This window comes from Scyliorhinus torazame, chromosome 12 (assembly GCF_047496885.1).
Source record: "Scyliorhinus torazame isolate Kashiwa2021f chromosome 12, sScyTor2.1, whole genome shotgun sequence".
NCBI classification, from domain to species: Eukaryota; Metazoa; Chordata; class Chondrichthyes; order Carcharhiniformes; family Scyliorhinidae; genus Scyliorhinus; species Scyliorhinus torazame.
This window is the reverse complement of record NC_092718.1, coordinates 159,816,425-159,829,276: the sequence shown is the minus strand read 5'-3', so window position 1 is coordinate 159,829,276 and position 12,852 is coordinate 159,816,425. Positions and strand designations below refer to the sequence as shown.

The 12,852-nt window shown below is 46.8% G+C and overlaps 1 long non-coding RNA gene across 1 annotated transcript; it reads right to left on the bottom strand.

Moving 5' to 3' along the window:
* Positions 1-1,898: 1,898 nt before the first annotated feature.
* Positions 1,899-11,194, bottom strand: LOC140386699 (uncharacterized). Its single transcript, XR_011933656.1, has 2 exons — positions 11,036-11,194; positions 1,899-4,549 (listed from the first exon to the last, which is right to left on the bottom strand). It is a non-coding gene; the product is annotated as an uncharacterized lncRNA (long non-coding RNA).
* Positions 11,195-12,852: the final 1,658 nt, after the last annotated feature.

Genomic DNA, 12,852 nt, shown 5'->3' with positions numbered 1-12,852 from the left:
GCAACATCGGACACAAGCCACCTGATGTGTTCATTGACAATGCTCCAAATGAACGACTCATCAGTTGAACAGGCCAAGAGCTGGCGGAAGGTAGCATCCATTAACATGCGTGTTATTCATATCAATTCATGTTTTATAAACCCCAACAAAAAATAATAATGCCCTTTTAAAAAGTCTTTGTCTTCCAGGTGTAATCCGCCACAGTTAAAGAGGTCCAGTCTCTTGTAAACTGATGCTATTGAATGGATCTGGCTGTCCTGGTAATTGTTGATACCATTATAGACGACCTCAACATCCTGATGAAATCTTGCACTACTAAAAGCGTTAAGTCTTGGGATAGACCAATGTGACAGAGAAATAGTCAGTGAGAATCAGGTCAGGATAGCCGGAGGTGGTGAGTTGCTGACTAGCTCTTTGTAGCATTGGCTCTCACTTGGTTCTGAATTCTATATATGTTGCTTTCTCTGTAACCTGGTGATTCTTTTAATGGCTTTATCATTTGACACATTCACGTGTTGTATGCTGCAGTTTATGGTCCAGCAAAACCTCAATTTTAAAACTCTCACTTTTATTTTCAAATCATTGCATGGCCTCACCCTTTCCCATCTTTGCAACCTCCTCCAGGCCTCTGAGATCTCTGCGCTGCTTGAATTCTGGCCTCTTAAGCAGACCCAATATCATTGGTGGCTATGCTTTGAGCTGCCTAGGCCCTAAACCCTCCCTTAAACCTCTCCACCTCGCTAGCTCACTCTATTCCTTTGAGATACTCCTTAAAACTTACCTATTCGGCCAATTCTATCCATAATTTCCTTGTGTGACTCAGTGTCAAATTTCATTTCATAACATCCCTGTGAAATGCCTTGGGACACTTTACTATGTCGAAGGGGCTATATACAAATGCAAGTTGTTGTTGTAATAATCCACCATGGCAGGCTGACACGAGTAATTGGCCAGCGTTATACACTGAAAACTACTAAAAGCAGAATTTGTGATTCTTAACATTTCAGGAACATTTATTTGCTTGTTCTTTCGTTAGCACCATAGTGGGGACATTGGCCTCACCTTGCTTCTTCACTGGTTTTCTTCAAACTTCCCTCAGTCCTCATCTCAACATTACCCACCCATCAATTTTTCTCCTTCGCCTTCTATCTTTACCCTCATTTCTCCTTCAATTGTTGCCAGGATGAGGCTGCCGAGTCTGTTTTCAATGTCTGTACTTGCCTGTCTTTCTGCCTCTAACTGTACTTAACAGCCATTTTGATTCCTGAACTTCTACTCTTGACCCACTCAGTTGTCTTTCTGTCCATCTAGCTCATTCATGAACATTAGTTTACTTTTTTAAAAATCTGGTTGCCTTGCAAAGCTAAATCCTAGAGTTAAAATCTCTCTCTCTAGCAGTCCCTCAAAGCGAGGAGGGTGCTTGCCATGGAGGACAGCGTGTGTCAACAGCTTGCCCGTGAAGTCTTCTAATGCGAGGAGGCTGTTGTGTTACAGCTACCACACAGTTCTGGCTGACCAGGAAACTCTCCGACTCTTACTACCTCACAGTGTATTGGAAAGATTTACAGAGTTGATAACCGATTTGGCCACATTATGACTACACCTTCTTGGCCATTGGCTTGGGACTCGAACCTGGAGCTATCGACTCAGAGGTTACCAACTGCACCACAAGACCTCCGTCAGTAAGAATCTAGCCCAGGAGTTCATATGTTAGACATAAAAAAGTTCCATATTACTTGTTATTTAGCTACTTGAAAACTGTGAAAAGAATATTATTGCAGGAGCCGGTTTTCTGCCATTCCTACTGTCAGATTCCCATGCCGGGAATTTGTGCACGGAAACACTCTGATTTAGTAACAGCCGACCAATTTACCTTCCATGAATTATAACCAATCAAATAAAGACAGCCAGTGATTTAATGACAAAAGGTGGAAAACATCCCTCTGAACAAACAGTCATCATGGAATCTTCACAATAACAAATCATCATCACAAAATGAAATAATACATGAATCGGAGCTTGCTGCAATCAGTGATTTGATTACGTTTAAAAAGCCCCCACTGAGTTATACCAAAGTGAATCAACACAGATAGTACAGCATTGTTAGAGTCTGTTGGTGGAGAGAAATGTATCAACGCCTCATCTCTGTGAGTATTCCATTCACACTGCCCCAGATGAGTTTGAAAACCATTGCCAGGGTGGCAGTGCCACACGGCGCCGAGGACCCGGGTTCAATCCCAGCCCCGGATCACTGTACATGTGGAGTTTGCACATTCTCCCTGTGTCTGCATGGGTCTCACCCCCACAACCCAAAGATATGCAGGATGGGTGGCTAGGCCATGCTAAATTGCCCCTTAATTGTAAAAAAACATTGGACACTTTAAATTTATTTTAAAAATGAAAACCATTGCCGATATCAACTCTACAGCCTATCTAATGGAGTGAATGGGCAGAAATGTTTTGAAACAGAGGGTTATATTAATTTGTTCTTGAACTATGTGTGTTCCTGACAAGGCCAGCATTTAATAATAATCTTTATTATTGTCACGATTAGGCTTTTACATAAACACTGCAATGAAGTTACTGTGAAAATCCCCTCGTCGCCACAGTCCGGCCGGCGCCTGTCAGGTACACGGAGGGAGAATTCAGAATGTCAATTAACCTAACAAGCATGTGGCGCAGTGGTTAACACTGAGACTGCGGCGCTGAGGACCCAGGTTCAAATCCCGGCCCTGGCTCACTGTCCGTGTGGAGTTTGCACATTGTCTGCGTGGGTTTCACCCCCACAACCCAAAGATGTGCAGGTTACGCTAAATTTCCCCTTAATTGGAGAAAAAAATGATTGGATACTCTAAATTTAAAAAAAAAAACTAACAAGCATGTCTTTCGGGATTGGTGGGAGGAACCCGGAGGAAACCCATGCAGTAATGGGGAAAATGTGCAGACTCCACTCAGACAAGCCAGGAAGCGAACCAGGATCCCTGGCGCTGTGAAGCACCAGAGCATACCACTGTGCTACAGATTGAGCCATCGACCTCGAGGAGGGGAATATGCAGCAAATACAAGACGAGGCGCCCCACGACAGCAGGTGATTGGGAAAGCAGGGAATCCAAAGCATAGACAAGTGGTGGCCCCCTGAATATATGCGATAAAAACCTACTCAACATTCTGGGAGCAAGGCCATGCACGGGTGTCAAGAGCAGTGTTGGCGGGGCCAGGAATGGGCAGTGATGTGACAAAGCATCACCTGCGCCCAGTTTAACATGGATAAAGCTGTAAAAAAGGTACTCACCTAGTCTATCTGTCTTTGATGAGGTCTTTTGTTATTACAGATGGATTGACAACGGTTACCTTTTAATTCCAGATTTTTATTGAATTCAAATTTTACCATCTGCGTGGTGGGATTTTAACCCAGGTCCCCAGATGATTACCCTGAATCTCTGGATTACTAGTCCTACACTTGGATAGAGGCAGATATTATAAAATGGAGTTGGTTGAGTATTTGAAAAATAAGGATACAGAGAAAGAAGGGATTATGGTATTGCATACAAACCTTCATTTGCTGTTGCAGAGCGAATATAGGTATAGACAGTGGTGTCCATTTGTGCTCTAACTTCCGTGGTTCTTTTTTATGATAAATTTAGTATCCAAAGAGCTGGCACAACTCACAACTGAAATTTATACGGTTTTTGACAGGCAGTTGGGTTTGCTACAGTGACCTTCAGACAATAAAAGACAAGCCCATGGGGTTTAACCTGAAGATACTTTTTATCTGCAGTTGACACCCCCTTGTGTTGAAGTGTTTGTAAAATTCTCAACTCTAATCACCGTCGAGAAAGGTCGGAAAGTCCCCAGGGAAGTACCCCTGGGGTCCAACCAAATGGTGATTAGCACCAAAAGTAAATGTAACGAATTTTCAATACTTTTGAGACAGTACAAATAGACCGCAGCGAATGAATCGTGGATCACTCCACAGCGAACAGTTTCCTTCGGATAAGGTGATGTGTTCCTCCCAGTCTCCGCTCCCTGTGGATAAACACTTGGTCAACAGGAGATGTTTTCTGAGTAAATAGGCCAAGAACTGATATTTCATGAGATGAAAGTACATCTTTAAATGTTGGAGTTTCAATAACAATGTTGACCAATTGGTACAACATATTTTTAACAACCGGGTCATCTACAAAATTCCATTTGGTTCTTTTGCAAAAAGGAAATTATTAGCATTTGAGATCAAATGATAGTAATATTATACATCAAGGCTCAAAGCAGACAGATTTATGGATATAATTGTTCTCGCATATAGTGACAACAGGAATGCACAGGAAGGTGACAGTGCAGTAAGGAACATGGAACTTCATCACAGGTGGTCAGTTCATGGTTAGATACTGCATGACCCAACCTGCAGTCAGCAGCCCAAACAGAAGTAATGTGTAGGCCACCAAAAGGAAGCCAAGGAGCTCCTGGACCACTCTGAGAAATGTAGCCATTGTCACTTCAAATGTCTTGACCATGTTGAGACGAATCGGACGATCTGCTGCACAATTTGCGGCTGGAAGAAAAAAAGTAGATGCCTTTTCAAGGGGGAGAGAGCAAGGGTTGTGTTAAACTGAGAATCAAGACAAATCTAGAATATCGAGAAAGTCTAGAGTAGAGAATTTAGGAGTGAATCCACAAACAGCACTGCCATTACACCACTGTGGAAAATTGCAATATGCAAAGCAGTCCAACTTGCAACAATGAAGAGGCCACTTCCCTCAGTACATTTACAATTGTCTCTAAAAGGTTGGTTTGATAAATTTTCTCCCATTGTCCTGATTTGTGTTCACCGTTTGCGAAATGTACACTCTACTGTGCAAGAGTTTCCTATAACTTTGGTTTGTAGCTCACGGAGGACAACGGGTTGGACAGTGCCAGAGAGATGAGGGTCGAAATTCCCCATCCCAAATCCGACGGGAGACAAAGCAGAAGAAGAATGGCACTGGCGGCCTGCGTGCTGGTCCACCACCTCCATTCCCGACTCTGCTGATTATCCACAAGGACGGAGGGAGGTGGGGAGATGCGAGAGGGAAAGCGAAGTTGCCCATCTCATTAATTGGATGTGTTGCGGTCATTTAGGGAGCTTGTTAAGAGCTCGTGTTCTGTCTTTCAGATTTTCCTGAGGGCGGATGACCATTCTGAGCTGCCTGAAGCTGACCAGCTGCGGCCTTGAAGGAAGTTGGCACTGAAACAGATTCCCTTGATGGAAAAATGTGAAGGTTTGGTGTAAAAACTACTGAGCAGTTATTAAAATTTCAACAGCCAACCTTTCCCTATAAATTCTCGGCTCCCAGAGCGCTATTTGCCATGACCACTTTGAACATGAAAATCCTCTTTTTTAGCTGAGCTACACACAGAGAACACCTGTCACGTTTCTGGTGTCACCATTGCCACCACCTACCCTCACCCCTCAGCCCATAACCACTGATTGGGTGGCAGACCGATCTCTAGTGTCATTAAGTGCTGTACTCTGTTGTAAGACTTTGGGCATGGTTCAGTGGGTCTCATTTTTGGTACTTGGAGCCTTAGGCAGTTGAACGTAAGGGTGGGATTTTTGATTGTATCCACCCCAAGAGTAAATTCCCATCGGAGTTCAAGAGACCATTAAAAGTTCCATCAAATTGTCTGTCCCGTCCGCAACATTTTCCACAGTGCATGGAACCAGAACGTTTACACCCAAGTGTTTAATAACTATTAGAAACTATTTATATAGGTATTGTAAAGGTCCCAGCTGGGGGCTGTTTCCATGATTGCTTCTACACATGGCTCTGTCCAACACTCCACTGAGCTCCTTGGCACAGGTCATGTCTTCTCACACATCACTGTGTGGGCGGTACTGTACTCAATCCCACCATAACCCTTTACATGTCAGACCCTTATAGATTACATGTAAATTGTCCTTCAGGGGACTTCCGGTGGTGGCCATGGAATGAGTGGTCACACACAAGGCAGCTCTGGTTCGAAGGCGTTGGTTTGGGTACTTTATACCCATTAGTGGGTAGCTCTGGCAGGAAAGTTGTGCAGATGGTGTAGAGGGAGAGGTTCTCCCCAAGATTGGCATGTCTACTGGCTACCAGACCCGGCAAAAACAGTTAAAGACCTGGCTAAGGACTTGGAGGGGATTTGTGGCGCAGCAACAATTGTGAGAATGCCAGAGGGGGGAAGAGATGTTGCTCGTGGGAAAGCCCCAGATGGAGCAGTTGATGGACTTCATCAAAGACTAATTTTGCCAGCGAAGGAGGGAGATAATAATAACAATCTTTAACATCACAAGAAGGCTTACATTAATACTGCAATGAAGTTACTGTGAAAATCCCCTAGTCGCCACATTCCGGTGCCTGTTCGGGTACACAGGGGGAGAATTCAGAATGTCCAATTCTCCTAACAACACTTCTTTCGGGACTTGTGGGAGGAAACCGGAGCATCCGGAAGAAACCCACGCAGACACAGGGAGAACATGCAGACTCTGCGCAGACAGTGACCCAAGTGGGAATCGAACCTGGGACCCTGGTGTTGTGAAGCAACAGTGCTACCCACTATGCTACCGTGCTGCCTGAGATGGATGGCAACTGGTTGAAGGCCATTGAGGGAGCAGTAGCACCTCTGCGAGGATTGGTGGGTCGTGTAAAGACGTGCTTTGGGCACAAGGGGTGATGATATGCGAGGTGGAGAAGATGGTGTCTGACAAGAATGATCGGATCATGTCTCTGGAGGCAGAGATGGGGGCCTGAGGGACCAATGCAAGTCGCTGATAGTGAAGGTCGAGGAGCAGTGAAAAGGTGCAGGCGGCAGAACTTGCGAATTGTTGGTCTGCCAGAGGGTGTAGAAGGAAAATATGTAATGATGCTGGCCGGGTTGGTGAAGGAGAGGGTGCTGGACAAAACCCCAGAGGTGGACAGGACCCACAGGTCTCTAAGGCAGAAGCTGAGAGCAGGGAATCTGTCGCAGGTTGTGATTGTGCAGTTGCACAGGTACGTAGAAAAGGAGAAGATCCTACGTTGGGCCAGGGAGAAGCGAGACTGTGAATGGGAGGGGAATCGTATCCAAATATGCCAGGACATTGGTACGGAGCTGGCGAAGAGGCGTGCAGGATTTAACAGGACCAAGGCGGTGTTGTACCGAAGAAAGGGGGGGTCATGACATGGCAGAGTTGGAGACTGAACGTGGTCATGGGCGGAGAGGGAGGCCATCTTGGATCGACCCAGTTTCGGGAGGTATTAGAGGAGATGGAACCGGAGGGGGATGATGGCGGATGGTAAGGGGATTGGAGGCGTAAGCCTTTGCTAAGAATTGTAATGTGGTATGTTGGTGGGTTAAATGGGCCGATTAAGAGGTCTCGGGTTTTTGCACACCTGAGGAGTTTGAAGGTGGAGGTGATCTTTTTACAGAAGACGCACCTCTGGACACAGGATTAGGTTAGGTTGAGGAAGGGATGGGTGGGACAAGTATTTCACTCGGGGTTCGACTCAAAGTCGCGAGGTTGGCCATTTTGATGAACTAAAGGACAGGATTTGTGGGGGCCAAGGGAGTGTGGGACCCTAGGGGTAGATATGTGATAGCGAGTGAAGGATCAAACGGGTTTTGTAAAGGGTAGGCAGCTCTCTGGTAACATAAGGAGGCTGTTAAACGTGGTTATGGCTCTGTCAGTGGGGGGGGCGGGGTACCGGAGGTTATTGTCTCTATGGATGCAGAAAAGGCTTTTGATTGGGTGGAGTGGAGGTATTTATTTGGCATCCTGGGTAGGTTTGGGTTTGGCCTGAAGTTTGTGGCGTGGGTGCGTTTGTTGTATGTGTCCCGGTGGCAAATGTATGTACAAATGAGATGAGCTCACAGAGTTTTGGACTGCACAGGGAAACGGGATAGGGGTGTCCGCTGTCGCCGTTGTTGTTCGCGTTGGCGATGAGCCCGTGGCGATGGCCCTTAGGAGGTCAGTGGAATGGCAGGGGATTGTGAGGGGGAGCAGGGAGCACCAGGTGTCATTGTACGCGGACAACTTGTTGTTTGTGTCGGATCCGCTGGAGAGTAGGGTAGGATCATGGGAATATTGGAGAGGTTTGGGACCTTCTCTGGGTATAAGTTAAATGTCGGGAAGAATGAGGTGTTTCCGGTGAATGCGGCCGGGGGGAGGGGCAGCTTGGGGGTATTGCCATTCAAGGTAGCTAGGGAAAGGTTCGGGTATTTGGGGATTCAGGTGACGAGGGAATGGGCTGTGATGCGCAGTGGAATTTGACAACGTTGATGGAGATTGGGGGAGGGATACATCACACCTGACACTGGCAGGGAGGGTGCAGATGGTAAAGATGAATGTGCTGCCAAGGTTCCTGTTTGGGTTCCAGACCCTCCCGATCTTTCTCCCCAAGGCCTTCTTCCGGAAATTGGAGACAGTGATTTCGGAGTTTATATTGGCGGGGAAGGTGTCAATGGGAAAGAGGGTCCTGTTACAGAGGCAGAGGTAGAAAGGAGGGTTGGCTCCCAAACCTGCTGCTCTATTATTGGGCGGCAAATGTGGAGAAGGTGAGGCGATGGTTGGTGGGATGGGGGGGACAGAGTGGATCAAGATGGAGGAGTCCTGTAGGGGTTCTAGTCTGAGGGGCAATGGTGATGGCTCCACTGCCACTAGCTCCGAGGGGTATATGGGAAGCCCAATGGTACAGTCGATGGTCAGGGTGTGGAATCAGCTGCGGAGACACTTTAAGTTAGAGGGGATGTCGCTGTTGACACCGCTGATGGAGGGGATGTATGGGAAGTGGAGGGAGGCAGGGCTGGTGAGGTTGAGGGACTGGTACTTGGAAGGGAAGTATTCAGGTCTGGATGAGTTGGGGAAGAAGTTTGAGCTGCCAAGGTTGTGAATTTAGGTATAGGGAGGTGAGGGACGTTACGCGAAAGGGGTGGAGAACGTTTCCCAGGTTATCGGAGTACACTTTATTGGAGCAGCTGCTGCTCCCAGATGGGTTGGGGGAGGGTAGGATTGGGGATATATACGGGTGGATGGGGGAGCGGGGGGGACGAGGACACAGGTGGTGAAGATCAAGGACAAATGGGAGGAGCTGGGGGGGGAAATAGGTTGCGGACTGTGGTGCCTGGAGATGCTTAGGGTGAATTCAACCTCCTCCTGCGCGAGGCTGAGTTTGATTCAGTTCAAGTTGGTGCACGGGGTACATGTGACCCGGGTGAAGATGAGTGAGCTCTTCCAAGGGGTGACCGATGAGTGCGAGAAATGTGGGCGAGGGTGGTGAATCATGCACACATGCTCCAGGGTTGCGAGAAGCTGGAGAGATACTGAGAAGTTGTGTTTGGGACGTTATCGAAGATTGTGGGGCGGAGGTCAGGACAGTCCCAATGGTGGCGATCTTTCGGGTATCGGAAGTGCCAGAGCTGCTGGAGGGATATGGGGCCGATGTTGTGGCCTTCACCTCTCCAATTGTCCGGAGGTTGGATACACTACCGGGGGTGGCGGCCTGGCTGGGGAATTGTATGATTTTCTCCGGTTCCAAAAGATTCAATTTGATTTGAGGGGATCAGCGGAGGGCTTCGCGACATGGGGGGGGGGTTATTCATGACAATGTTTGATGAAGTGTCCGTCATCAGGGGGAGGAAGAAGGGGGGAGGTGAGGAGGTAAAAAGGGGAAAAAATGTACAAACTATGGACTGAGAGGTTGTGGAGTGTGTTTTTGTATATGTTGCTGTTTTTTACACGTTTGGAATAAAATACTTTTTTTTAAAATTGTGGTTCACGCACGCTGGTGATGGAGGTAGGAACAAAACACGGGAACAGGTCTCTCCTGATTCCTGCCTCCAGTGGGAAAATCTGGCCCTTAAAAATCAAGTTGGAAGCATCAAGCCCACTAACCCTGTCCCAGAAAAATGAATTCAAGAGGTTTAGTCAATGTTTGGAGATTCCAATGCCAGGATAAACAGGTATGGTTTTCATAGAATCATAGAGTCCCTACAATGCAGAAGGAGGCCATTCAACCCATCGAGTCTGCACCGCAGACTTTATTGGTGCCTTTGGCAGCATTCAGCATTAATGTTTTTCTCCGTAGTTGAATACAAACAAATTGTCCCTCAGTGTTGCATCAGCCATTTATTTTTATTCACACACTCTTTGATCTGCTGGATGGAGGTTTGGAGATCATGAGGGTGTTATCCACTTTCATAACTTCTCTGAATTAATTTAAAGGCAAAATAATGGACACATCTGGATCTGAACATGAATGCAGGATACAATTCTAAAGGGTGTGCAGGAGCAGAGGGCCTTTGGTGTTTAGGTGCATAAATCATTGAAGATGACAGGACAATGTGAGAGTGTGGTTACTAACAATACGACACCCTGGGGTTGATCCATCGAGTACAAAAACAAGGAAGCTATGTTGAACTTCTAAAGAACACTGGTTCAGCCTCAACTAGAGTACTGAATCCAGTTCTGAACACCACACTTTAGGAAAGATGTGAAAGCATTAGCGAGGTTGCAGAATAGATGCGTGAGAATGGTTCCAGGGATGAAGAACTTCAGTTATTTGAAGGATTGGAGAGAGCTTGGACAAAAAGATTGAGAGATGTTATGTTTGTGAGGGTTTACCTTTACTTACAGTATGGACAAAGGATAACCAGGTTGCCCTGGTTACTTAACCAGTAGTCAGAGTTTATTAGAGGTGTTACATGTTCACAGTCTAAGATGGAAGACGAGGTGATGATGTCACCATGTAATCATGTGACACACTAAAGAGGGTATTGGTTACAATACATAACATGCCTCCCTCTTTACTCCTGTAGTGCGGCAACAAATATTAACTTTTACTTTTAACAGTGATTATTTAAGTATGATTATTATACAATTACTCATATATATAGCATTCAGTACGAGTCTTTAAGTCTTGACCCAAACCTCCTGGTTTTGATGTGTGATCCCGGTGAGGAACTTGGTTTTGTTGTTATTCCTTTAATATGGTAGAAATTTCAGTTAACAAGATCAAATAAATTTTGATTATCTTTAGCGTACCCTGTTTTGTACCAGCAACGGTACGGTTTGAATTCCAGATGACTCCTGTTTATTGTTTATCCAGTGGTACACCTTTCAAGATCATGACCATGACCTTCCCCATCACCGGATCTGACCTAGTGTGTCTTTGCACCTGAGATGCAGTAGTAGATACACAATCCACCTGGAAAAAGTACACATAGTTTATATAGTTCTCCTGTGATTTGGCTTTTGTACCACATTGGTAAATGTGACAGAGCAATATTCACATGTTGCTCCAATATTCTGTATTTAAACTCGTAATTATACAGTGATAAGATGAGCGACCATCTCTGCTATTCCTTTGTATGGACCAAAATTTGTTGTCAAAGGCCTGTGGTCTGTTAACAAGGTAAAATGTCTTCCATACAAGTAACAATGGAATTGTTTGACTCTAAATATTTTACGTAATGAAATGAATGAAAATCAGTTATTGTCACAAGTAGGCTTCAAATGAAGTTACTGTGAAAAGCCACTAGTCGCCACATTCCGGCACCTGTTCAGGGAGGCAGGTATGGGAATTGAACCGTGCTGCTGGCCTGCCTTGGTCTGCTCTCAAAGCCAACAATTTAGCCCTGTGCTAAATCTAGCCTCTTCCAATTGCGCATAATTCTCTTCAGGGTTCGTCAATGTTCTCGAAGCGCAAATTGGTGGGCTTTCGTCTCCATTTGCCATTATATGAGAGAAAACTGCAACCCCCACCCCCCAATAGGGCGATGCGTCACATGCACATTGGGCGTGATTCTCTGACCCTGAGGCTAAGTGTTGATGCAGTCGGAAACGCCGTCGACATGGCCCCAGGATCAGCAATTCTGGCCCCTACAGGGGGCCAGCAGGGCGCTGGAGCAGGTCACGCCACTCTAGCTGCTGATCCGGCCGTGGAATGGGCACCGGGGGATGCGCGCATGCGCAGTGGGTCCGGCGCAAACCCGCGAATGCGCAGTCCCACCGGCGCGATTTCCGCACATCCGCAGTGTCTCCCTTGTCCATGACGGCCCCGACCCAACATGGCGCAGGAGTACAGACGCCGGCGCGGAAGAAAGGAGGCCGGGAGACAGAGAGGCTGGCCTGCCGATCGGTGGGTCCCGGTCGTGGCCAAGCCACATCGGAGACCCCCCCGCGGGGTCGGAACCCCCCTCCCCCCCCCCACAGGCCGCCCCCGGACCCTTCAACGCTGAGGTCCCGCCAACTCAGAGCATGTTAGAACGGCACCGGCGGGACTCGGGTTTTTTTTTTACGGCCATCCGGGCCAGAGAATTATGGGGGGGGGGCCACGTAGAGCAGCACCCGACCGGTGCCGCGCCTACCATGCCAGCCCCAATGGTGCCGATTCTGACAGTCCTGGCGTCGGGGCGCAATTCGCGCGGCCCCCGGGCGATACTCCGACCGGGTGTGGGGTCGGAGAATCCAGCCCATTGTATTTTCAACTTAGGATCGAAATGAACTCAGATTGCTGATTTCGTGAGCACATTTTTTACTTCAGTATATACCTCTTCATAGTTTTTTGTCCAAACCCATTGTTGGTTCGCACAGAATAATGTACAAAGTGGTTTTGATTTGGTAGCAAAATTTGGGATAAACTTTCCATATTAATTGATGAGTGCCAAAAAGGATCTCATTCTGCAGTCTTGGCGCATCTAAAATTGCAGTCACTTTCTGAGTTTCCTTTGGAGCCCACCCTTATCAATTACATGACCAAGATAGCTGATTGGAAAAATTTGCATTTCTTTTTTTGACACCAAGATTGCGCCTTTCAAGATGCTTCAATGTGTCTTCTAAATTCTTTAGGTGCTCCTGTT